The 24,263-nt window shown below is 35.6% G+C and overlaps 1 long non-coding RNA gene across 3 annotated transcripts; it reads left to right on the forward strand.

The window, feature by feature from the left end:
• Positions 1-13,920: 13,920 nt before the first annotated feature.
• On the forward strand, positions 13,921-23,996 carry LOC149616099 (uncharacterized). Of its 3 annotated transcripts, XR_016375795.1 has the most exons (5): positions 13,921-13,961; positions 14,037-14,216; positions 14,290-14,346; positions 23,112-23,331; positions 23,404-23,996. It is a non-coding gene; the product is annotated as an uncharacterized LOC149616099 (long non-coding RNA). The 3 variants fall into 3 exon arrangements; XR_016375794.1 differs by having other exon boundaries at positions 13,921-13,975; positions 23,112-23,996; XR_016375793.1 differs by having other exon boundaries at positions 23,112-23,996.
• Positions 23,997-24,263: the final 267 nt, after the last annotated feature.

Raw genomic sequence — 24,263 nt, forward strand, 5'->3', positions numbered from 1 at the left:
TTTTCGTTCCTGGTTAATTCCAATTAATATGAATATATGAATCAGCATATCAAAAGGCAAGAAAGGAAAGTTATTTCATAGTAAATATTCAATAACACGATAACTAATATCGGAAGTGTATAATACTTCTCTTCGAGAGAAGTGTACCACCACGAAGCGGGTAATTAGTAAATATAACATGGTGTTCCCAATATCCCTTAACATTTATTATAGCAAGGCTACTGAACCGAAAAAACATACGCCATAAATAGTTCCCTTAGCTATGTGCCGAGGTGCGTTTGTGGATTTTTGTCCTACGTCAAGACGAGGTTTGTTTGTTGATTTCTGAGGATGTATTTACCAAACCGTTAAAGAATTCACCCCTCGGTGCGATAATTGCCCATCTGAAGTTCGATGAACAGGAAAGCAAACCAAAGGAGTGAGTATATACAGAGTGTCATCCTTCTTCAATTATCCCCTTCTGCTAATAGTATTGGAAATAGTTCTTCGTAAAGTTGAATCTCCCCACCCAGTAGTTACATGCACGTGCACAGTCACGTGATATTGCCCAATCACTGCTCCGGGAATTAGTAACACTACTACTAAAAATATAGTGCTTGAACTACGCATTGCACATTCCTATAATAATTAATTCATTATGAAACTTGGTTAAAGATGATAGTTTGTGAGCACGATTTACAGTTGAAATGATCATTTTAGAGCATAATTTACAAGCATTTTGGAACGTTATGTAAGCTGTAGAATTCAATTATAATTTTGGAGCATGGTATCTTTCTCTTAAGAAAACCACTCTCCATTAAAAGGATTATTTTGGTGCAAAATATCCAGGCCGTTCATTGACCTGTAACTTTCACTCTTTAAATGTTTGTAAACACACATTTCCAGAGATAAGAAATCTATCTTTACCTCTTCGTTTTTGGATCGATTTTTGACGCTTTTGTTAACTTATCTTATTAACGAAGTTTAACCGTTAAGATCCACAACGTCAGGTTTAAGAACTGGTTTCTTTTCTGGAACCAACGAAGAAGTTATTCCACTAGGGCCAAACAAATCTTTCGAAAAGAGAACAAAACGGGGAGAAATTTAATCCCGGAAAGTCGATGATCAAAGTCATCTTTACTTTATCGTTTGTTTTTTGATCTGATGGAAACATCTTTCGAAAGAATGACCAGATTAAAATAGGCCTAATTGGATTAAGGGATTTGAAGAGGATATAATTTTTTTGGGGTCAAAATAATTATTTATATTGTCTACTGTAGACTTCTGAAGAGACATTTAGAGTCAAAGAGGGAAGCGGGAAGGTAACTTGAACGGTACAGTCGTCTCAGTATCTCACACGCATGCGCTCTTCTACCTCAATGCACAGCGGAGGAGTCAGAGGCACCGCACAGTAATGTAAGCATCCACGAACAATCACAGCATGGCTAAGCCTCAGTCGTAATTTCTAAACCAATTTCTTTCTTTTGTGTCTCTGTTGCGCTGATTGCCCATGTGCAATCAAGTAGGCACAAACCTTGATTGTCTTGACATGGCGGGACATAAACGCACAAGCGCGTGCATGCGCCTTGGCAAATAGTTAAGCGCTAATAGATATAGTAATGATTAGGGAACAATTTATCGCGTAAGTGATTTGGTTTAGTAACTTTGCTGTAATAAATGTTAAGGGATGTTTGGATGAATCATGTTACAATTACTAATGACCCCGCTTTGTGCAAGTACACTTCTCTCGAAGAAAAGTATTATATACTTCTAATAATTAGATTTCTACTAAAAGAAAACCTATAAATAAAGAAAAAAATTAGATTTAAGTGACAGTTTTGTTTAAAATCTTAGGAATTGGGACGAAACAAAACGCGGGACATTGAATTAAGCGCAACGTTTTGTTGTTTTCAACCCAAATTCCTTGAATTTTAATGTTGTTCATTTATAGGTTTACTTAGAGACTGTTTCTGAAAAGTCTGTCTGAAATTTTGGGGGGTTTTCATTGGACGATTTCAAGTGAAAATGTTCTATTATCCACTATATTGAATTAGCATTGTCTTTCAGTTTCGTAAATAAATTAAGGGCCCATCCATAAAATACTCTAATCATAACTTGAAAGCGGTGTCCCTTAGGTCATAGAAGTTACATTTTCGATTCGAAATCGCCCCCTCAAATAATTTCTGACAAACTTTACAGAATTCTTTTAAATGTTTTGATACCTTTTTATTAAATGGAATTTCTTGGTAAAGTATGCGAAAAGCTTCTTAAGAGTAAAGAATGATCCTTTGGGTTTTATGAAACAAACAAAAGTAACTTCTGGGAATTCGGTTTATGTAGCTTTTATTGTCTTTAAGTGAAAGTTAAAAAAACGTATTAACGAAAAGGTAAGCGGCTAAGTGAAGAACGAACCCTTTTAAGAAATTATAATTTTTTTCTTTTCTGTTTCGGGAAGCCTTTAGTAGTAAATTAACTCTAAGTTAACCTCAAAAGATCCAACGACTAATTTGAACCCTTGAACTTAAACAAAACGTAGTATAACCCTTGATATAGGCATACCATACTCTTGAATTTGGCACACAGACCTGCACGTGCCGAGTTTTCAGGCCCAATCCTAGCCCGGCCCGGGATTGAGCATTTTGAAAAAGTCCGAAACCCGGCCCTGGTCCGAGTATATAGTTGGTTTTCCAGCACGGCCCGACTCATTGCATGAATTGAACTGGCCCGGCCCATTACGCGTAGTGCAGTTATAATTTTTCACATAACGTCAATGAATCGAACTCATATTTGCTTTAGCGTCGTGTATTATTAATTTCGTTTGATAATTGTTGGTCACAACGTCACATTTCATCTTAATATTATCTTTCATTTGAATTTTGAATTAAAGAAGAATAAAGTTCTGAAAATTTTCAAAAATGAAAAAAAGCCCAGCCCGGCCCCTTAATTTCCAAAATTCGAAAAGCCCGACCCGGCCCGTTTAAATTTTCTAATGTGGAAAGCCAGGTCCGTGCAGGACTCGTATTTTGTGTGGAATATACCCTTTAATTTGGCCCAGGAATTAATACACCCTAGGAATTTGGCCTAGGAATTTAAATAAGGTTTAAAATTTAAAAATTTATGCTAAAACTTGTGTATCGAAAATCCCATGTAGAGATTTTTATATCTTCGGTTTGATTTTCGTTTTCCTTTTGTTATCATTTAGTTTTAAACTAGTATCATTCTTTAAACCGTTTTTCTTAGTACCTTTTAAATTCCACTGCATCGCAATGTATCTCGGAATTCTGGGAAAAAATATGCACTCTAAATGGAATTTTGGAGTTTATAAGAATTTTTTTACATTTGTTTTAATCCTTTCAACGAATATGCATTTAATTTTTCTATTTTCAAAATAATCTGGTTTATATAAGTTAGATCCTGAAATTGAGAATTGCATTTTATTTATTTAAACATTACGAAAGTGGGCATAATGCTTATAAATTTATATTGGTTTTGTTTTCCCTCGTGAACGCCGATGGTCATAGCGACATCTGGCGACACTATTTAGGCGGGGCATGTCCTACGCAACTCTAATGTGTAGTAAGCTTAAAGGCCGACTTCCATCGAAAAGAGTTCTAGCGAACTGAAAACCGAGCATCGAGACTAACAATGGAGCTACCGTGCCGATTTTCGAATCACCGCTGGGGTAAAAGATGAAAGGGTTCCATCTAACTGAAAGCCGTGCAATGTGGTTCTAGCGAACTGAAGATACACAATAGATAATTTCCTTCAGGGGAAAGCAAAATTTCGAGGGGAAATAAATTTAAAAGGATTTCTATTGTTCATCTTCAGTTCGCTAGAACCCTTCCATCTTTTGACCCAGCGGGGCTTCGAAAATCGGCACGGTTGCTTCATTGTTAGTCTCGATGCTCGGTTTTCAGTTAGCTAGAACTCTTTTCGCTGGAAGTCGGCCTTAAAGACCCAATCAATACTAACAAAGAATGAATTCAACATTTCCCAGTTTTCTATCTTCCCACGTATTTCATTTGGGAATTACCTGGTAGCGGAATTATTTTTACCTTACGTGTGACCTGAATGAATTTATCTGTTAATAATTCATTAACTAATTAGCGTTCCAGCGATATTATCCTAAAAATAACCCTGATTAAAACAAATATCTAAATCAAACACAATTTCAAATATCTAAATTAAGGAAACGACCAATTTAATTTATGAAACTTAATTAAAAATTAAACAGAATAAAAGTAGGCCCGATTGATCGCTGCAGGATTTTGAAGTATTATTAAACTTCCCAACTTGTTTCTTTTTGGACTTGAATACGTACAACATAGAGAAAGGCTTAATTCACCATTTGCAGTTTGTTGTCTCTTTCTAATCCTAAAACCATAAGAATAACATTTGAGACTTTACATAAAATAGATTTCGTTCCTCCGAAGGACATTTTCCTTCTATACCCGATTGAAGGGTTTAAAATTTCAATTGCAGAAAGGAGCGGGCCCTCAAACTTTTCCGCAAATAATCCACTTACGACTTTTGAGATTATCGTAGTTCGAGACGAGGTGCTGGACATTGGGAAGAGTGAGATACTCTCACTGCTAGAGATAATTTCGACCGAACTAAGATAGAGGAAACTCTGTCCCATCTCAGTTTTGGGGACCTGCTCTCTAATCTTTTTGCATCCTGAAAGCCGACGGAGATGACAATGCGTGCCAATATTGAGGGTTGGCCAAAACAAAGGTGTATTCACACAAATCCCCATACGTGACTGTAGCGTTTGCGCGTCCAGTGCTTGTAAAATACTAAATACAAACTAGGTCAAATTTTTGCTAGCATACTCGTCCGTTATCTCTAGCGAACTTGGTTCGGGAAAATTTGGGTCCAACTCGCAAAAAAATGACCTCTTAATGGTAAACTCCATTGAGATTAACAATACTAGATTTACCTAACCAAACTCAACCATATTTTTGAGAAGTCTTACAACAGATCAGAGGTGCTTTACATTTGTACCCCTTTAACGGTCCTTATCCTCATTATTCGTTAGAGTTACGTGAGATATTAACAAAAATCAAAAACAGATATAAATTCCAATTAAAATGTTTCAATGTATCAAAGTTATTTTCCAATGCCTTTCATAACTCTACACTCTCGAAATAAATTCATTTTTTTACCTTGACAAATTTGGAAAATGTCACAAAGATATATCGTCCTTCAGGCTAATTAGCCCCCTTTCGGTGTTTATGTAAGATATCAATAGTTTATTGAATTTCACTAAGAATAATAGTAGGTAATTCCAGAAACGTCTTGGGTTGTTACCCCTTGGATATGATGTACTGAAAGACTTACTGTCAGATACATATCGAACGAAATATACTTATTCCTAGCACATATGAATAAATTCACTTCAAAGGCAACTTGTTGAAAGTACTTGATCGTTGGCCCTTCCTATCAAGTCTATCGCCAATTGGGGATTAAAAGACTTCCTTTTATGGTAAATATAAAGTGAAAAATGGATTATGGGTACTCTCCAGACGTTTCCACACTTACTTGTATACCCTCGTGCCTTAGAGGAAGCTATAATGTCATTGGCGCAGTGGTGGTGAATTTTTCCAAGAACAGTAAAGGCTGGTTTTCATTGACCAACACCTCACCGAACACTAAAATAAATTCCACAGAATTTTGAGGAAAATTCCTTAGTAAAACTGCGACAAACCATATTCATTGAAACTTATAATATGAGAGAGCGCATGCTTTAGAGACGAAGGCTTATCATTTATGTTAGAAAATGGACAAATAGCAACCCAACTATTTATTGACGGATTAACGTTCAGTTTTATCGTATAAATAACGATGAAACCGAACTTTTTCAACAAATTCGTCGGGAGGATACATTTTTAAAAATTAAACTCGCTCTTCACTAACAAAAGAATCAATGTCGTCGAAACAAACTTCCCGGAGCTGACCAAAATTAAGCCTATGACGTCACGTAGTTGTCGCTTCTTATTCTCTACCCTTTCATTTCCGAAAATATTTTGCTGAATAATAGAAAAATTCCGTTTTTGCCTCCTAGATAAAACGAAAATTTGAGGCAAATTACCTAAGAAAAAAAGGATTGTACTACTTTTCGGGTCAGTGGAAACCAGCCTTAAGAAAGCTTGGCCTGCGGTATATGAATGGGGCGCAATCGTCTGAAGGATTGCTTTAGTCTTATAGACGGTGCCTTGAAGGGAACCTCGAATTTGATTTTGAAATATCGATCTCTTGTTAGTAATAATAGACGGGAAAGACGAGAAAAGCAACTCGATAACGGGAACTTCACTCATTTAGTTCAGGAAAACAATTCTGAGAATAGCAATATAGTTTATTCATATGTAAATAGTTCTTTCCATAAATGAATATGCCATGTGGTTTTGCACATATTGTAATTTTTAAAAGCACGTGGAATTTTGATATCTCACGTGACATTTACAATTTTTTTACTCCACATTACACTCGTTAAACTTCACTTGACAACAGTAGTGTGAAAATGTGTGTTTCGAATCTGCTTTTGTTTTAACCGTATATATTTAATGTGTTAAAAATTTGCAATACAAACTTTAAATAATGATGAATAATTTTAAGTATTAATAAACTACTAAAAAATTTAGAATTAAATAAACATTGCTAAACAAAGTACTGGCCCCAAAAACAGTATATATTTTAGGAAAAATTTCAAACATCTCCAAGACAATTTCGAACTTAGTCCTTATGTTTTCTAAAATATCGATAATAGAGAAAGGATTAGTTTCAATTATCGTGTTATATATCTTTATTACATTTGTTATATTGCGTTCTTGAATTTTAATCCAACATTGGTTTTAGATATAAGTAGGTTAACAACAATAGCTTTTCTTTATTTAGTTTCGAATATACTAGGTAGTGAAATAAATATACTTAGGAGTGATAAAAAGGGCATGAAGGGTTAAAGCGAGTTTATATTATTTACAATAGATTGCTAAAACAAAATTACATAACCATAATTGACGTTTAAATCACATCATCAAATATTTCCCAAATATAATTTTGCTAGACGTCTGCTACGCTTTAATAAACTAATACATCGAGTAAAATTAACTACTCGCTAGTTTTTAGTCCATCTTCCCGTCTTCCTGTGTGAAAACGTGTCACCAGAAGAATCTATACACTCGTGTCACTACACAATGGCTCTCTTTATTGATTGCAATATCCTTGGTCTTCCATCTTCATCACAATCGCTAATCAATCTATCAAAAGAGCTCTTTACAAATACCTCGTATGGAACTATATAAGAACGAAACGAGAGATACATAACTATAGAGTTTATTTGCTCTCCGATATTTCCAATAATTTCTGATCCGTATAGTGTATTGTGATTGTATTACATCCCCGGTGTATCTTGTTTAATCAGGTGATAGTGCTTCAATATTTATGGGATTAATTTCGTAATATAAATCGCGTTTGACTAAAATATGTGGGTCAATTTATCCGCAAATATCTCGTTAGAAACTGTTGCGCTTCTCATATTCATTCAAGGCCCATTCAGAGTTTAGTAAAATCTTACGTTCAAGTTGGTGAAGTCGCTTTGCTCGCATAATTAGACACTTGTCAACGACAATACGTAAAATACTGGCGGGTTTAGTTTGAAAATTTTTAGTGTCGAGATGGCACCACCTCCGTTAGCGCCTTTTCTTATCCATAGCTCACTCGATCATGCCTTACTGACGCGTTATCGAGTGAGCTATGCTTTAGCAGACGATAAATGAAACGTTTTAGGATTCTTAGCGCGATATTTGTCATTATGGATTCGGCTATTGTAGCATTCAAAAGTCATGGTTCAAAAATAACCATATTTGCCAATCGTTTTAAGTCGTCTGCTTTAGCGTCTAAACAGGTGTGACTGAAATGAAATTAACTAGGCGACTGACGGGAAGGTAAGACTTTGTTCTAGTCTGAATGGGCCTTAAGGATTCTACAAATGAATATCTGTTAATTAAGCGTTAATATATATTTGTTAAAAAGAAACACGTTTTAAATTTATGGATTTAACAATCTAAATTGAAATTTTATTTCTAATCAAGAGACATGGTAATATGATGAATAGCGTAAACTAACTCATCCCAAAATTGAATTTAATTAACGGCTGATTCAAATTAAGGTTCTAATGATAAAAATAGTTAAATGATAATTTGCAACTACGACAAAGTATTTTTTAAACAATTTTGTATTTTTTAAAAGTAAAAAAATAAAAATTCAATCGAATATTGCCTAATTACTTAGAAAGGCCCGTTGGAATTAAAAAACGGGCATTAGCATAAAATTGAAAAAGTTTGTTATCTTGATTTGAATTTTTAATATCATATAATTAAACAGTTAAACATGTAGAACGTAATTTTGGATTCAATTTAATCCCAAAAACGACAAAATTGATACAAATTAAAGCAGAGACCATTTTTTTATTTTTCGTACATCTGTGTACTGCGGGTAATAGATTTACAGGGGCCCGTAGGAAATACATAGTTAGTTTTACCCCTTTAGGTTCGGCACTTAAAATTCATTAAAAAAGTCGCATGATCAGTGAATACTGTCAGTTGGTCGTTACATATAAACATAAATAGATACTTCAACCTTCAATTCCTAAAATGTAGCAGACCATGATCTGCATTAAAAACCTTTAAACAAAACAAATGGCAACTGAATTGGTATGAAGCAAGGGGTTTTAATATAACCTTATAGCATGGCCCATAACCACGTACAAAGAATTTTGGAAAAATATTCAAAATTATAAATTTTAATAACGTTTTGACGTAATTACCGTTTTTCTGTTTAATTGCTTTTTAAGAAGCATCACAACGCTGCAGTAAATTAAAATCCAATAGATATTTTTGTTAAAGTGAATAGCATGCGATCGCTCTAGACTTTGTTCAAACTTAAGGTCAAGGATTCTCTTTTTGGAAAATGAATGGATTCAGTTGAGTGTTTTTATTATCTCTATAAAAAAGGAACCTATAAACGTCCCTTATATAATCGTTTCATAACCTACAGTTCGTCCCATGTACTTTCTACAGTTCAGGCAATAATGTAAAGGTCTTGCTTCAAATGTCTCATGTTCCGAAATCTCGTAGTGACATTACCATAGTTGGCCTTCGATTCCTAGCAAAGCGATTATAACTACGTTATAACTTATATCTCATCTCGAGGGATCGAGGGATTGGGCAATTCGTGTGCTGTTTTATTATCTGTTTATAGTTTATTGAATAAATGGTTAGGTAAAGTCTGTTCTTCGTAAAGAAATCGTTTCAGCAACAACCATATTCTAAAAATGAGTTTCAGAAAGATTTAAATTGATCGTGAAAAGAAAAATCAAGTGAAATTTCTTTCATCGAATTTTCCACTAAATATATAGGGATAGATTTAATTTTAGAAGTAGGAATGAAGAACGGTTAGTATTTACTTCAGTCTGACTCATAGCCCAGTATAGAGCCCCTCCTTCCAACAGGGTAGCAAAAGTTTAAATTATCTTATTGGCTCACTTAAACTACGTTTTGATGACGTTGTTGACGGGGACGGCGAAAAATACGTAATTCCTTTTCACCTCTGTCGCTAAGACCCGCCTCTTCTTTCACACACCTCCGTCTTGTAGAAGGGGGTCCGGGACTTTTACGCGCGCCCACATTACTCTGTTTTCCATTCCTACTTCTAAAATTAAATCTATCCCTGACCAATTTGCATACCAGGAAATACCTCCGAATGAATTTAAAATAAAAATTACTTTGAGATTTTATAGATTATTTAAAATTAGCACTCCCGCCCAATGTCTATCGCTTTGCCTTATTGATAACAAAAATTACATGGCATGCTCTATACCTCGTGCCCAATTTTTATCTAACATTAAATTTCTTTTTACATTTCTGATTTTTTGGCAAATATCCATGCCCTTTTTCCCCTTAACTCTAGATTGGCTAAACCGGAAATTGAGTCGAGAAACGAGCCAATCAAACGTACCGGAAGTAGGGAAGATGTAAACCTAAAACTTCTTCCCTGGACCAGATAGATCAAGTGTTCACGAACTAGCAATGCCAACCTTACACGAAGTCTTACGGGATATTGCAGTAGTTCAGTTAACCCGCGATGATAATTGGTATTTACGATGGTCTCTTCGTTCCGAGAACGCTAGAGGGTTTCAGGGTCCGATCGTATAGATTAACTGTAACCCAAGAAAGCTATTTTTCCAAGCCCAAGGGTATATTCTTAAAGATTTATTGGCGTTGTAACTTTGTTAGCCCTGACTTGGGGTAAACTTTCGTTAAGTTAGAAAGAGGTTGTGATTATGGGTAGTATTATCAGAAGAGGATATGTGATAGAAGGATGACACTCTGTATCCACTTAATACTTTGGTTATGTCAGGGATAGATTTATTTTTAGAAGTAGGAATGGAGAACAGAGTTATCTGGGCGCGCGTCAAAGTCCCGGACCCCCTTCCACGGGACGGAGGGGTATGAAGGAAGAGGCGGGTCATAGCGACAGAGGTAAAAACGAATTACGTATTTTTGCCGTCCCAGTTAGAAACGTCATCAAAACGTAGTTTAAGTGAGCCAATAAGATAATTTGAACTTTTCGTTACGTGTTGGAGGGAGGGGCTCTATACTGGGCTATGAGTCGTTCTCCATTCCTACTTCTAAAATTAAATCTATCCCTGGTTATGTAACACGTTTCTTCCCAGGCTCACCCTTTTGGTTTACCCTCCTGTTCATTAAATTTCAAATGGGCATTGCACAATGAGGTGAATTATTTCCTCTCATCTAAGATCTAATGATTTACAGATTTGCACGTCTGTCTGCTGTAACGATCTGACAGTGTTTACCGTATTGAACTTGATTAGCAACATCAGTAATAGAAACTTTTAATATTAACTAAGCCAGGTTTAAACCACCATCTAATGATTTACAGATTTGCACGTCTGTCTGCTGTAACGATCTGACAGTGTTTATCGTATTGAACTTGATTAGCAACATCAGTAATAGAAACTTTTAATATTAACTAAGCCAGGTTTAAACCACCAGGGTTTGTAGCCTGGTGGTTCCTCACTGCTCTAGTGGATCGCTTATTGGCCAACGTTTAAATATTATACAAATACGTTATGAAACGTAATATCAATTAAGATTATTTCTACTGCATTTAAAGGGAGTCTGAATTAAATTTTAATATTTTTTACCGATTGAATATGAATATCTTTTCTTTGGTGTAACGGTTTCCATTAAAAACCAAATGAATTGTGGGGCTTTCAACCGATGAAACGAGGGGAAAGTCACTTGACATCAAATTAATGTCTAATCGAACTTAACAGTAATTAAATCCTATATAATTAATGTAATATGGATCTTAAAGAAGCAAAGTAGTTTGTCCCTCGCCATAAAAGTCAAAAATTGCCTCTTCAGGCTTTCATAATAAATATTAGATAATTAGTTTTATGTTTGTAACAGACATATAGGATGATAGCAAGACTGCACTATTAGAAAATCTAATCTAATGTGGTTAATTATTATTAATATTTATTAAAGTACTTTGAAACTTAACTGCTAAAATTAAATCTTCATCAGTCTTGTTTGGAAAGGGTAGTACTTATGGATATAAGTATTTGTGGTTCGAGAACCTTCCCGTTGGCCTATGATGCCCAAACGAGTTTTGTCGTCAAGCTGATATTACTATCTAGATTTATGAATATTTTGATCGGTGTCGAATTAAGTTACAATTAAGCTCAGTAATACTATTTAGTAACTTCGTTTAAACAATTTAAATTACACGTTAAAGATAAAATAAATTGAGCAAATTCGAAGAGCGCTACTATCCACCTGTGACGAATTTATTCAGATGAAACTTTTAAGCTGTGATGATCATTATAAGTGCTAGTATTTATGCATTCCATATTTATTTCCATGTAGTTAGTATTGAAAGATGCTCGGGAATAGTCGTTTCTTAGACTTTGATTTTATCATTTCACTTAAAATTTCTCGTAATAAAGTTAGAGAAGCGATTACTATTCCCCAAGACCATATCATAAATACAATAGACAATTCATTAAATGTCACTTCCTTGACTTCGTTCAGTTGTGTTTCAATCAACATTACAGAAGCAACCTCGAATTTATCAACTCTTGACCCTCGCTGAAACTGCGCTGTTTCCACGAAACGAACAATTCTGTGAGCAAAAGACTTTTATTACATGGGAGTTACTATGATCAATGCTTTATACTGCGGCAGGCGTTGGCGATCAAAATTATAAGAAATGTCCCTGTTTTAGTGCACATAGGCTTTCCCCTTTGATAAGATTAAAGAGAGGGCCATTTTTCTTCCGTGTTGTTGTGTAAAGACGAACTGAGTTATGCACTGATACCCAGTTAGTTAGTTAGTTAGTTATTTAGTGTTACTGTCGGATACACGCGAAAAAGCAGTTCCGTGGATTTTGAAATTTTAAACGGGACTGTCAAAAGTGACAGCTTTGATGGTTTAAAAATCGTGGCACGAGGAGCGTTTCGAAGTTAAGTATAAAGCTCCGGTTCTACAAGGAATTGTGAAACGTCGAAGTGGAGAATCATTTTCAAACTCTTACTCGAATCGAATAATTTCGCATTGTTTGCTAGTTACGTATTTGTAAATATCGTTCGTGACTTTCACTAGTTATACAACTTCAGAGCCACTTTTTGTGTGCATATATATATATATATATATATATATATATGTATGTATGTATATGTATATGTATAAACAAGACTTCAGCAACCCCAGTTCTGTTATTACCATTTACCAAAAGTTCATAGAACTACGAACAGTTCTATGTGAACTTTTGGTATTCATCGCAGGACTTACTAATCATCTCAAATGTACTTACAAGTAATCCACATGTCTCAAGATTCTTTTGGGCATATCCTTTCTGAGACGTAAACAGAACATTGAAGAAAAGTAGGGTACCTTTCCAACGTGGATCTTTGAGTCAGTATCTCGAAAATGTGATTTAGCTTCATCCATGATTGGGCTTAGCATTGCGTTTAAATTTTCCGTGCTTTCTAAAAAGGCGAATTTGCTCGTGCCATTAGGAAACGAGTCGAAAATTTTGAAGCCTCTCGTATTGGACTTTATGCTATTCAGTTTCCTCATGTCTTTTATGAAGTTATCATCGAAGTTTTGGTTGTTTTTCTTGATTGCCGGTTTTGTATAAAAATACCCAAACCAATAAGCCACAGCACTTTACTTTGCCCTAATTAAATTCATATTAAAAGCTGCAGCTTTAAATAATAAATCTGCAACACTTCTTAGGACTCCCAGGCCTTTTACATTTAGAAAGTGCAATGCTGTACAAAACTATACACCCATTACGTAGCCTCTGTACCGAAACACTAAATCCTTAAAAATAGAAGTTAGTTCTCCAACAAATAAAATGGGAAAGGTTTCCAAAAATTGGCGCTATATGGCAGCACTTGGGATTTACCATGGACTGGCTTTATACCAGCAGAGAAGACATTGTTAAGAATGTTATCAGAAAGAGGAACAATTTACCATTTTTAAGGTTCGTGACCATTCGGAGCCAGGTCTGACAACAACTCTTGTGCCCGAACTTTGAAACAAATCCTCCAGAGTATTAATGCGAACTGATTTGGATACTGCTAAATTACTCTCCAAGATACCAGAGTATGCTTTTACAAGGATTGTAATTGCCAATAACCATCCTGCCAGGAGGAATTTGGCAGAAAGTCGCCTTGGAAAACTAGTTGCGGCTGAAATTTTAAATGAAGTATGAAACAAGTCACGAAAATACATTCGTAAATTCTACGTGTAACGGTGCACAACGAAACATTCCGTGATGAAAATCCATATTTGATCCACAAACGATCAGACAAGAATACACACAAACAAACCATTTTATATACTATAAGATACTTTACGGTTCAAAAGTATAGATGACACGTAAAACCAGAGGTATTCTAAGCATGGTAATTTCTTCTTCTTGGGCATGTAGATGAAACGCTTTAAAATCAATGAAAATATTGATAGAAAAACGATAAACATGATCGTGGTTAGTATCCAAATTAAATCATCAAATCCACCGATGGACAGTAGTTTGCCTCCATGACGTATGTTGCCGGGTATTCCAGTCACTAGACGGGCTTGTTCGAAAGCGTACACTTGACTAAAATAACAGTTCTCCTTACATACATCTCTAACCCAAGTTTTGTGAGTAGTTTCCATAGAAAATATCAAGTCGACAAACTATAAACAGAAATATGACCAATTACTCGATTTTTAGTCTATTTCGAATCAAAAGTCCATCACTAATGGGGTGAGGAGCAAATTCGATTTCTAAGTGAGTATTGCTTTCAAGTTCGTTTAGAAACTCTCAGAGTGGACGAAATTATGTTCCCATTAAAATTTATAACATTTTGTCGAATTACAATTATTTTTTTTTCTAATAAGCACGGAAATATTTAATTTCTCACGCATTGTTGCATTTTTACCTCAATTCACAACTTGCAGGTGAAAAAAATAAATACTTAAAGGACGCTTGATTTGCAACTAAGTGTTAATATAAATTTCAATAGCTTTAGTTGTTGCACCTTATAGTTTTTAGACTAAACAACAGCGGAGATTTTCTTTAATTGTTTGAGTCATCCGCTATCTACATGTACTTACTTGTTGTATTATTTCCTGACTGATATCAGTTTGATGGTACTGTTCTGGTACAAATTTTTCTAAATCTTTCATGTCCAAGTGAACATGCGTTAGTCTAGAAGAAAAGCGCTGTAAACCACATTGTATACTGCATTATAACGGACGTCATGAATTTTACATACGTAGTATTTGGTAAATTAAGTAAGACGTATTGAAGAATCATATAATATATGTCACGGCGAAACGTCCCTGACAGGAAATCATTCATCCTTTCTTCCCACATTTCTTCCTAGAGTGGTTGAAGTAAACATATCGATTGTCATACTTTTGGATGATAATTTACTTTATTGGTACTTACCCCAAGGGTACTAATGGTGTAGGTCAAGTTGTACCACATTTCTAAGCTAAAAATGTGCGTCGTGTTCACCAGAATTCGCAGAAAGTACTGAAAATATATGTCGTGTTTCGCAAAATAAGTAATCCAATTTTATGCGCTAATGAATTGAAGTACATGAAATAGGCGCTATCTGAAACCATAGAGAATGTATCAAGAGGAGTAAAAGGACACTTTTTATTGGCTATTTCTCAGTTTAGAGGCTCTAGTCACGTGATTCGCTTCATCTGCTAGCACCTTTAAATGAATTCAGTCTTTAAATAGGCAGCAAATTAAGACCAATGAGAGGTGTAACGAAATAAGCCAATCACCAAAAATCATATGTAGTTACCCCAGGAGTAATTATGGTACTTAAGCTAAAACTGGAAATGATCACTAATAGAAGGAGGCTCGGAGAGGCCAATTCTCCTTCAGACCCACAGTCAAAACTGTCGGTACCGAGTGCTGCCTCGGTCCTACAGTCAGTTCCGCACATGCGCAAACAGTGCAATACTGAGAGAAATTTGTTTACAACTCTACCTCCTTCGTGGTTTTCTTCTTAACGGATCACGTGACGTCTGGCTCCTCCTCCACTTTGCGCCAAGGTGAATGCACGTGAGAGACATAAACTACTGTGCCAATCAAGTTACCCTCTCCTTTCGTTTTTGACTTGGCCAGGATTTAACCTTCTGCTCCTCTTAGTGTATATTCTCTTTGATAAAACTAACTATGTTGTTTTCATATCCACTGGACAATATCGAGCAAATGAAAGAAAGCCATAATTAAGCTCGAGGTTCGTAGACTAATGTTACTTTTCAAAAGTTTTACCCCATTAAATTGGTAATTAGAAAACTATATTCAAACATATTCTTCGATCAAGACTCTATTTTAGATCTTTTGTCGCACTTTCTTCGTAATTTACATCATTAATTTCATATCAAGCCGTGAAATATGCAAATACTGGGCGTTTCAAACTTTGGTTTCTCTGCGTGATGTAAATTTTATAGTCAGTTGCAATTTTGTCAACTCTCATTAAACAGAAACTCGTTCTATAGAAATCGCTGTCAACAGAAATCCCATTAGGACTAACATTCAAAATGCACAGAAATCCCATTAGGACTAACTTTCAAAATGTACAGAAATCCCATTAGGACAAACTTTCAAAATGTACAGAAATCCCATTAGGACAAACTTTCAAAATGTACAGAAATCCCATTAGGACTAACTTTCAAAATGCACAGAAATCCCATTAGGACTAACTTTCCCAATGTTGCCTTTTCAGTCATCTATATCTATATAAATCAAAGTCCTGACTGATTATCAACGCCCAGTCCAAACCGCTTGCCCTAGAACGCTGAATTTGCAGGAACGTTACTCATAAACGTAGTAGTAGGCGTGTACGAAGAAAGAATTTTCCAATCCGCCACCATCTTAAAAAATGGCGCCCAGAAATGTAAAAAATCTTCTCTATGCAACAAAGTCCGCGCGTTTCAATCGATTTCACAAATATTTAGTACACTGGTTTCCTTTAACCTATAGACGGGCTGAATGGTCTTTCGGGTTCGATTTGTTGCCATCTTTTTAAATGGCGGCCAGAAATTTAAAAACCCTTCTTTATGGAAAAACGTCCGCGTGAAAATTAATAAAAAAATGTCCCGACGGGCTGACGGGCAATGCCGAGTGCCTTCGCTCCTAGAGTGCTACAAAAATGTTAGTCATCAGTAAATTATACCCATTCTTTATATCATTTTGATGGAAGTTCTTATTACACGCGAGCGACGCCGCGGGTAACCGCTAGTTTAGAGATAAATATAAGATAATTGATTTAATGTCTAAAACAGACTGGTAGCAAGACTGCACTATTAAAAAATCCAATCTAATGGGGTTAATTATTATTAATATTTATGAAAGTACTTTAAAACTTAACTGCTAAAATTAAATCTTCATCAATATAATTTGGTTTATTTTTATGAAAATAAGTATTTATGAGATATAGTTTAGGAGACCTTCCTCTTGACCTTTATGCGATGCCCAAATTAGTTTTGCAGTCAAGCTGATATTACTATCTAGATGTTTAATTTGTTAATCAGTACCAAATTAAGTTACAAATAAATTCAGTAAAGGTATTTATTAACTTTGTTTACACAATATATATTGGACATTCAAAATAACGGAAATTCAGCAAATTCGAAGGGTGCTACGCTACACTTGTGGCGCATTTCATCATTCGAAACATTTAAGCTGTGATGGTCATTATAAGTGGCCATGTATTCCATATTTAATTCCATGGTTAGTATTGAAAGATGCACGGAAATAGTCGTTTCTTCGACTTTGAATTTATCATTTCACTTAAAATTTCTCGCAATAAAGCTAGAGAAGCAATTACAATTCCCCAAGATCATATCATAAATACATTAGACAATTCATTAATAGTCATCTCCTTGACTTCGTGCAGATTTGTTTCAGTTATCATTAAAGAAGCAACCTTGAATTTATCAACTCTTGCCCCTCGTTGAAACTGCGCTGTTTCCACGTAACGAACAATTCTGTGAACAAAATGCTTTTATTACATGGAGTTACAAAGATCAATGCTTTATACTGCGGCCGGCGTTGGCGATCAAAATTTTAAGATGTCTCCCTTTTTTAGTACACATAGGCATTTAAAACTGATTCCCTTCCAAAGTTCATAGGTGATGAGATTAAAAGGAGGCCATTTTCCTCCGTGTGGTTGTATAAAAACAAACGTAGTTATGCGCTGATACCCAGTTATTTAGTTAGTTATTTAGTGACGCGAATAGGCAGTTCCGTGGATAATGCCGTCGTAAAGGGTAGGAGACTGGTAAAAGTGACAGCTTTGATAGTTAAAAATCGTACCACGAAGGTGGTTTTGAAGTTCAGTATAAATATCGAGTTCTAAAGGGAATTGCGAAACGTCTAAGTGTAGAAAAGATTTTAACTGGAAATGTTCCAGTATTTGTATATATCGTCCGTGACTTCCACCAGTTTTACGACTTCAGAACCAGTTTTTGTGTACATATATATGTATAGACAAGACTTTAACAACCGTAGGTCTGTTATTGCTATTTACCAATAAATACTACGAACAGTTCTTTGCGAACTTTCGGTATTCATAGCGCGACTTACTAATCGAGACTCCATTGTACTTACAAGTAATCCACATGTTTCAAGATTCTTTTGGGCATATCGTTTTTGAAACGTAAACAGAACATAGAAGAGAAGTAGGCTTCATTTCCAACGTAGATCTTTGTATCAGTAACTCGAAAATGCGATTTAACTACATCCATGTTTGGGCTTAGCATTAAGTTTAAATTTTCCGTGCTTTCTAAAAGGGCGAATTTGCTCGTGCCATTGGGAAACGAGTCGAAAGCCTCGAAACCTCTCAAATAAGACATTATGCTCTTTAGTTTCCTCATGTCGTTTATAAGGTTACCATCGATGTTCTTGCTGTTTTTCTTGTTTGCCTGTTTAGTATAAAAATGTCCAAACCAATAAGCCACGGCACTACAGTTTCCTTTAGTCGGTTAAATTCATATACAACATGATGACCCAAGGACTGTACTCATAATAGTAACCACATCGTACCGTACCTTAAGTACAGAAACTCTGTTTGAATAGCCCCTCGCCGCGCTAAATTTAACTGTGGTAAAATGATTACCCCTAACCCCTTCTGTTGCAATTGTAATAGTGTGACACAAACAGAAAGGTTGAGTGCGAAGCCTTTAAATTTACTTCTGTTATAATTGTATTATCCAGGGACACAAGCGTCAGCATAAACTTGCTTTTGTTTTTAAATTTCCCTCGATTTCTTTGAACGTTGAAATAGGGGAGCGGGATTGATTTATTGTTGACGGGTGACAGAAATTTTAAAGAGAGAGTATAACACCTTCCATTTAAGGCAATCCCATTATCCTATTTCTCGCTTTAAATGTATAGAGCACATGCAAAACACATTTTTCAATGATTTACCTTGCTAGTATGCTAGTACAATTAAATGCAATGCTTAAACTTAGTTTTATAATCGCTTCCATTTAAAATAAACCCACGAAAAACATCACCTCACCACAATTCTCTCCCATTCACTCTCCCATCAATGACGAACAAAAAATTTACACTACCAAAGGCGGTACTCTGGCACGCCATTTACGACGACACCAACAGGGCAGGTCAATCTAAGAGCCTCATCGTGGATGTACATGGTTGTATTTTCACCAGCCGATGTTAACAGCAAGAGAAAAAATTTACCCTGTTTACGCTTCGTAACCATTCGGAGCCATGTCTGGCTACAGCTCTCGTGCCAGAACTTTGAAACAAATCATCCAGAGTATTAATGCGAACTGATTTGGATACTGCTAAATTACTCTCCAAGATACCGGAGTACGCATTTTCTAGGATTGTAATGGCCAATAACCATCCTGATAAGAGGAATTTGGCAGAAAGTCGCTTAGGGAAACTAGTTACGGCTGAAATTTCAAATGAAATCTGAAACAAGTCACGGAAAATTCTTTCGTAAATTCTACGTGTAACGGTGCACAACGAAAACAACATTCTGAAAATCCTTAGCATGTTTGTGCCTTTTTGTTCAATCAAAGAGTCCAAACAACCTTGTGCATCTCAACCCCAAGTCAACTCTAGCGAGCCTTTCTCTATTGCAGTTTGGTCAAATTCGGAAATTAATCAATTCTGACTGTGCATAAAGATCAAACAACCATTTTCTCAAATATACATAAGATACTTTACGGTTCATAAGTAAAGAAGAAAGGTAAAACCAGAGGTATTCTAAACACGGTAGTTTCTTCTTCTTGGGCATGTAGATGAAACGCTTTAAAAGCAAGGAAAATATTGATAGAAAAACGGCAAACAAGATCGTGGTTAGTATCCAAATTAATTCATCAATTCCACCGATGGACAGAAGTTTGCCTCCTTTACGTATGTTGCCGGGTATTCCAGTCACAAGACGGGCTTGTTCGAAAGCGTACACTTGACTATAATAACAGTTCTTTTTACATACATCCTTAGCATTAGTTTTGTGAGTAGTTTCCATAGAAAATATCAAGTCGACAAACTATAAACAGAAATATGACTAATTACATGATATTTTTTAAACATCTCCAATTCATCAGGGCTGACACCCATTAACGCCGAAAGATCGATGACTCATATCAGTGTAATCGGTGTACATTTGAAAGTAAATAGACCATTTCGGAAATTACCTACAGAAAAACTAAAACACAGGGTCTATGTTGCCATTGGGGTCTTCTCTCTCTAGCCTAGAAACACCGCTATGGTATAGTCAGTGCTAGTTGGCTAACCTCCAGCCTGCAGTGAACTTTGGCGCCCTTTGGCGATGGGTTTCCGAATGTGTGTTTTTCGAAATGGTCTATGCACGTGCTAAAATGATTACGCGTAATACGGAACCGGTGTACAGGTGGAGCCAACAGTGAAGTAAGGGGTGGTGACGATTCAAATGTAGAATGAGTTATGACTAAGAAATTCTAAAGAAATTGCAATATCTGAAACTTTTGTCAATTGATAAACGCAACTCATGTCGTTTGGTTTTTCGTACTTGGTTTAAACCAAAATGTTTTATTATAGTTGTTTAAGACTGCATGTACTTACTTGTTGTATTATTTCCTGACTGATATTAGTTTGATGGTACTGTTTTGGTACAAATTTTTCTAAATCGGTCATGTTCGAGTGAACATACGTTAGTCTAGAAGAAAAGCATTGTAAACCACATTGTATGCTGCATTATAACGGACGTCATGAATTTTACATACGTAGTGTTTGGTAAATTAAGTAAGACGTATTGAAGAATCGAATAATATATATCACAGCGAAACGTCCCTGCCAGGAAATCATTCATCGTTGCTTCCCACATTTCTTTCTAGAGTGGGTGAAGTAAACATATCGATTAGTCATACTTTTGGATGATAAATTACTTTATTGGTACTTACCCCGTAGGTACTAATGGTGTAGGTCAAGTTGTACCACATTTCTAAGCTAAAAATGTGCGTCGTGTTCACCATAATTCGTAGAGAGTACTGAACATATATGTCGTGTTTCGCAAAAAAATCCAATTTTATGCGCTAATGAATTCAAGTACTTGAAATAGGCGCTATCTGAAACCAAAGAGAATGTATCAAGAGGAGTAGAAGAAAAGTAACTCTCAGTTTAGGGGTTCTAGTCACGTGATTCGTGTCATCTGCACCTTTAAATGAGTTCAGTCTTTAAATAGACAAAAAATTTAAATCAATGAGAGCTGTAACGAAATAAGCCGATCACCAAAACCGTATGTACTTCCCTGAAACTGAAAGGCAACCGTTTTCAAAAGACTAAGCAAAGCTTTTGATCAGTGCTCACAAATAGGAGTTTTGGAGAGACCAATTCTCCGTCAGATCCCGCCTTTCAAAACCGATACCGAGTTCTTCCTCGGTCCTACAGTCAGTTCCGCACAAGCTCAAACAGAGCAACAGAGGAGAAATTTGTTGACAACTCTACCGTCTTCGTGGCTTCCTTTTCTAACAGATCACGTGAAGTCAGGCTCCTCCTCCGCTTTGCGCCAAGGTGTGGTTTTCATATCGACTCGAAAATGTCGAGCAATAATGAGGAAAACTTTATAATCAGTTTCGTACACTAATGTTACTTTTCAAAAGTTTTACCCCATTAAATTGGTAATTAAGAAAACTATATTCAAACATATTCTTCGATCAAGACTCTACTTTAGATCTTTTGTTGCATTTTCTTCGGAATTTACATCATTAATTTCATATCAAGGCGTGAAATATGCTAATGCTTGGTGTTTCAAACTTTGGTTGCACTGCGTGACTGCAATTTTACCATCATTTGACTTGACTATAGTTAGAAATTTTGTGAACTCTCATTAAGCAGAAACAAGTTCTATAGATATCGCTGTCGACAGAAACCCCATTAGGACAAACATTCCCAACGAACAGAAATACCATCAGGACTAACTTCCTCAATGCACAAAAATCCCATTAGGACTAACTTTCCCAATGAACAGTATTGCCTTTTCAGTCATTAATAATAAACATCAGTTAATTGATTTAATGTCTAAAACAGACTGATAGCAAAACTTCACTATATGAGGAAATCTTATCTAATAGGGTTAACAAAAAGATATTTATGAAAGTACTTCAAAACTTAACTGCTAAAATTAAATCTTCATCAATATAGCTTAGTTTAATCATACTAATATAATTATTTATGAGATATAGTTAGAGCACCTCCCTCGTGGCCTATATGAGATGCCCAAATTAGTTTTGCAGTCAAGCTGATATTACTATCTAGATGATGAAATTTTTAATCAGTACCAAATTAAGTTACAAATAAACCCCGTAATATTATTTATTAACTTCGTTTACACAATATAAATTACACATTCAAAATAACAGAAATTCTGCAATTTTGAAGGGTGCTACACCTCTGACGCATTTTTTCATATGAAACGTTTAAGCTGTGATGGTCATTATAAGTGCTAATATTTATTTATTCCATATTTAATTCCATGGTTAGTATTGAAAGATGTTCGGAAATAATCGTTTCTTAGACTTTGATTTTATCATTTCATTTAAAATTTCTCGTAATAAAGCTACAGAAGCGAATGCAATTCCCCAAGACCATATCATAAATACCATAGACAATTCATTAATAGTCATCTCCTTGACTTCGTGCAGATTTGTTTCAGTTATCATTAAAGAAGCAACCTTGAATTTATCAACTCTTGCCCCTCGTTGAAACTGCGCTGTTTCCACGTAACGAACAATTCTGTGAACAAAATGCTTTTATTACATGGAGTTACAAAGATCAATGCTGTGTTGGCTTTGAAAATTTAAGAAGGCTCCATTTTTTAGTAAACATGGACTTTGAAAATTGATTCCCCTTTGATAAGATTAAAGAGAGGGTCATTTTTCCTCCGTGTGGTTTTGTAAAACAAAACGGAGTTATGCGTTAGTTAGTTAGTTATTTAGTGTGATTGTCGGATGAACGCGAAAAAGCAGTTCTATGGATAATGCAACGTTTTTTTTTATTTTATTCTTTAAATATAGAAAAATTCGCATAAGCGGAAGCGGTCGAAATGACAGAAAACTTCGGTGGAGATAATGAGTTTCTTATATTACCATTTACCAAAGGTTCATAGAACTACGAACAGTTCTATGTGAACTCTTGGTGTTCATCAAGACTCCATTGTACTTACAAGTAATCCACATGTTTCAAGATTCTTTCGGGCATGTCATTTCTCAGACGCAAACAAAACATTGAAGAGAAGTATGGTACCTTTCCAACGTAGATCTTTGTGTCAGTGTTTCGTAAATGTGATTTAACTCTTTTCCCGGATAGAAGTAAGTTCAAAGTTTCCACGCTTTCCAATAAGGCGAATTTGTTCGTGCCGTTACGAAACGAGTCAAAAAGCTTGTTAAGTCTCATTTTAGTCATTAATCTGCTCAGTTTACTCATGTCGGTTTTAAGATTTTTGCTGTTTTTATTGTTTGCCTATTTGAATTAAAATATATCCAAACCAATAAGCCATGGCACTACAGTTTGCCTTTGTCAGTTAAATTCATATAAAACAAGTTGACTCAAGGGCTGGGCCATAATAGTAGCCACATCGTTATCTTTTTAATTAGCACATAAATAAAAAGGAAGTAAATTCAAAGACCCTAAAGGTAAAAATTCAGAAGTGTCCGACCCCGCAGATAGAGAGGTAAGCCTCCCCCCGCCCCCATTCCCGACACTTCAGAGATAAACTAAATGAAAACTAGAAATGTATATCGAGTCTCCATGGCACAGTGTTAGAGTGTGTTAATACTGCGCGAGCGACCCGGTTTTCAAAAAAAAAATGGCGCTCTATATGGCAGCAATTGGGATTTATCGTGGACTGGTTTTTCACCAGCAGAGAAGAATGTTACCAGAAAGAGAAAAGAATTTACCCTGTTTATGCTTCGTAGCCATTCGGAGCCATATCTGGCAACCGCTCTCGTGCCAGAACTTTGAAACAAATCATCCAGAGTATTAATGCGAACTGATTTGGATACTGCTAAATTACTCTCCAAGATACCAGAGTATGCTTTTACTAAGATTGTAATGGCTAATAACCATCCTGATAGGAGGAATTTGGCAGAAAGTCGCCTTGGGAAAATAGTTACGGCTGAAATTTCAAATGAAATATGAAACAAGTCACGGAATTTTTTTTTTTAGTA

Source organism: Phalangium opilio, unplaced genomic scaffold, assembly GCF_054372755.1.
Source record: "Phalangium opilio isolate 3A_F unplaced genomic scaffold, DU_Popi_V2 ptg000217l_1, whole genome shotgun sequence".
NCBI classification, from domain to species: Eukaryota; Metazoa; Arthropoda; class Arachnida; order Opiliones; family Phalangiidae; genus Phalangium; species Phalangium opilio.